Genomic DNA, 4,254 nt, shown 5'->3' with positions numbered 1-4,254 from the left:
CCATTTATAGCTCCATGGATAGTCCATGGGAGTTACAAACCCATGGGTCATGAGAAATGAAGAGTCATGACAATTAAGGGTCTTCTTAATGAAAACCTAATTGTGACACCACTATAAAAGGAACCCTTTGGCTAACAAAATCGTGACCTAGTGTTACTAGAGAGGGCATAACCGATTTTGAGTGCTAGAAGTATTCTCTCAAGTTATTCCAAGTTTTGTGGTGTTGTGTGAAGCATTTGAGGCACAACATTTGGGGTGCTAGGCTCACAAAGTCTTGAAGGAATCCAAGCAACAACAAGGTATGTATTTCTACTAGTTTTTATGTTTATGTAAATCCCCATGCCATGCTAGTTAGGAAATAACCTTGAAAAAGAAATTTGCATGTATATAGTGAAAACATAGATTCAAGGTTATTAGGGTTGCATGTACACTTAGGAAGTGTTAGAATGCTCAAAACCCATCAAGAGTAGGACCAAAGACCTCGACATGTTGCTGTTGAGCTTTTGGAGACACAAGAACTTCGGATAGTTGAGCAGTCTCTACAGGGTCGAAAAGATCATCGTAGTTTATTTCAACTAAGTTTAGGAGACCCGAAGAGGGTGGGATATCACTTTCTAGAATGGCTTTAGTTTCTTTTGACCGAGCAGTGTTACGGACGTAATAGTCATCGAATTTGACATCGAAGCTTTTGACTATTAGTCGTGCATCTGATGAGAATCCTATAGGCTACTTTGTTAGTCGAATATCCAAGGAAAATTCCTTCATCTGACTTCGGTGCAAGCTTTTTAAGATGATCTTTGTTGTTGATCGCAAAACATCTACACCTAAAGATATGAAAGAATTTGACATTTGGTTTGTAGTTGTTGAGGCCCTCATACGGAGTTTTGTTGAGGCGCTTAAAGACAATGCTTCGGTTTTGGATAAAGCATGATATCACCACTGCTTCGGCCCAATAGTAGAGAGGAAGGTTTGCAAAGTTGAGCATATATCTGGCTGCTTCCACCAGAGTTCGGTTTCTTCGCTCTACTACTCCATTCTGCTACAGTGTGTAAGGATCAGAGAAGTTGTAACTGATACCTTTTGAAACCAAGAAATTGTTCAGAAGATGGTTAGTGAACTCAGTTCCATTATCACTTCGGATGCGGCGTGCTGGTAATTTGATTTGAAGTTTAATCTTTTTGATGAAATTGATCAGAACCTGTGGTGTTTCTGATTTGAGTCTTAGGAAGAAGACCCATGTGAAACGAGTGAAATCATCAACTACAACCAGTATATGTTTCTTGTGATGGAGACTGGCTACGGTAGATGGACCGCAGAGAATAATTTGCTTTGGATTGTTTGCCACACTCACAGGCAGAGCAAAGAGTGTCGTTGCTATACTTTAGAAAGGGGAGACCTCAGAAGAGTTCTCCGATGACAAGGTTTTTGATATATCGGAAGTTCATATGAGCTAGTTTGTGATGCCATAACCAGCTGACCTCGGATACTGCTTTGGATAGAAAGCAATGTTGCGGTTTCCTAATGATTAGAGAGATATCCAAAGGATACATGGTCTCTTCGAACTTGGATTTGATCAGGCAGGTGCTTCTGTCACTTGTCATTATGTAGCAGTGTACGTAAGCAACCTTTTGGATGGAGAAGTTTCCTGTAGTAAGCACACTGTAACCTTAGATTATTCAATTCACATTGTTACCGAATGTAACATTTCCACCGTTGCATTTCTAACCTTCTGGTCATGTGCAACGAGAAGACACTATCTATTAACCACTCCTCTTCTTGATCCTCCTTGCACATTGCCTGAAAACTACACGATTAGTTTGGGCACCCAAACAAGTTTGGAGCCCTGGGCTATAGGTGGGTTTTTCATAGATGCATGAACCGAGGCTACAGGGATAGGTTTTATGTAAATCTTGAGACCTGGACCTTGTTGTTTGGAAATTTTTGGAGTGTTGTGAGATTTTGAAAAGTTATGAGATTGTTTTTGAGAAGTACGAGGTTTCTGACAGGTACAAGTTTTTTGGAAAGTATGAGTTTTTGGTGAAGAGCGAGGTGGGGCTCGATAAGATCCCTTTTGACAATGAAATCTAGATGATAGACTTTTATCATTCATCTGGACATCATGCTTGGTTATCGGTCCAAAGGGTGTGGGATTAGTCTTGTGACCAATCCCAGACTGATACATGACATTGATACCCTTGGGATTTGAAAAATTAGAGTTTGAAAAGGTGTGAGTACATGCAATTCTCCTCTGAAAAGTTGAGATGGCTGAAAATGTGTTGGAGTGGGAAAAATCCCCTTTCATTTTGGGTCGTCTAAAGAATAGATCAGAAAACCATTGCTTTGAAAAGACTTTACTTGTTTTTGGATTTTTTCAGAAGACTTTGAAAAGGTTTTAGGAGTTGTACAATCCTTTTTGCTTGATTTCTTGACTGTAGTGTTTTTAGAAAAATAGTTCGGGAAAAAAAGTTTTTCCAGACTCTTGGGTTTTGGAATTTTGACTTGCCTTTTGTTTTTCGAAAATATTTCCCGCTTTTTACCACGAGATTGAAGTTCCTATTTGAAGGCCATTTTTTCCTGTGTTTTTGGAGAACCGCAGTCATTGAGATTCAACTTCGGTTTCTTAGAATCTTTAGATTGCTTTTGAACACGAGGAAATCATTCATCTGAACTAGAAAATTCAGGATTCTGGGAACATTGACCATACACGCAGTTTTCTATAGGAAACTCATGTTAGATTGGCTAAATGGTCATTGAACTCTTAACTGCGATCTACGGTAAGGAAGATTGGACTACGACAGAGTAAGTTTAAGTTAATTTCTTTGTGGGACATTTGATGAGAGGTAATATGTCAGACTGCGGTTCAGGACTGCAGTGAGAGGTACTGCGGTTCGATGGCAGAGACGGGAAGCTCATAAGAACTTCGGGTTCTTTCATAAGAATTTCTTCATTGAGAATTGATGAAGTCTTAGAGTCGGGATAAATTGTGCCAAAGATAGGAATTTGATCACTTGAGTGACCCGAAAATTCAGGAAGAATTTCCTTAATGACACAATTATTACTTAGATTATGAAGTCGACCAAAGTGAGCTCTGATGTCCTCGGGAAAGGTTTTGTCATTAACTGGAAAGAAAAACTCTCGGTCTGGAAGGACATAGGGACGGTCTTTGTTTAATCGGGGTGATGAATCCTTTGCGGTGGAGTACCCATTGGACCAATCCCAATTAATTGTGTTATCTATGGTTCCATTATTCACAAGATTCTCAATAGCTTCACTTTCATTGAACAACTTTTCTATTAGAAGATTTAATCGTACAATTTCATTTTGAGCCAAATCTCTCTGATCTAATGCTATGCCTAATTGGGCTTCACATAACATTCTTGCATCCTTCTCTAATCCTAATTCTTTTTCTAGCATGGTAAATTTGATTCTTTTGTTTTCTAGACGTCCTCTAACATTGAACATTTCTTGGGATGCAATGTTCTTCTCATCTAGGGCTTTGTTATAGTATGAAAGGACGGAAACACAAGTGTCATTAAGGTTGTCTATCAATGGTTGACAATCATGCATGCTATAATTAAGAGTTTGGATCATGATTTTTACCTGCTCAACGATGCTCAGAGTTCCATCTCTTTCCATGTAACAATAGTTTTTTTGCTGCAAGTTTGACCCATCCTCATCCGCAGTTACCATCATGCAAATTTTGCCTTTACCCTTGATGTTATTGCTATCTTCATCCTCATCTCGGGATGACCACATTTGATGGTCTCTCTTGACTTGGGCTACGTATGCCCTTGCTTTTTCCTTTTCATCCATCTCTTGATCCATTCTAAGGTAGAATGCTATGTCTTTCACTATATTCGCTTTACAATCTTTTGCAAAATGGTTTTCCTTGTTATACTTGTGACAAATTACAACATCAAATTTGTCTTCTGTTGAGGTACCAGAGTCAGTTGGCTTGACATGCTGCGGTGCCTCTTTGGATTGAGTGTTTTGAGGTTGCGGTGATGGGTGAGGATTTTTGGGATATCGGGATTGGTTATTCTGAGGATTGAAGTTGCGGTTGAAGGGAGGTTTAGTAAATTGTTGATTTTTGGGGAAAGATAAGGGTGGTAGCCTGTTGAATTGTTGGCTAATTAGAGCAATAGCGTTTTTGAATTCCTCTTCATCATCATATTCTGAGTCAGCTTTGTATGACTGAGGAGGGTTGTCATATGATTAAGATTGAGTGTGAGGAGCTGGTGCTACGAGAGCAAG

This window comes from Lactuca sativa, chromosome 8, assembly GCF_002870075.4.
Source record: "Lactuca sativa cultivar Salinas chromosome 8, Lsat_Salinas_v11, whole genome shotgun sequence".
Taxonomy (NCBI): Eukaryota; Viridiplantae; Streptophyta; class Magnoliopsida; order Asterales; family Asteraceae; genus Lactuca; species Lactuca sativa.
This window is presented reverse-complemented; position numbering follows the sequence as displayed.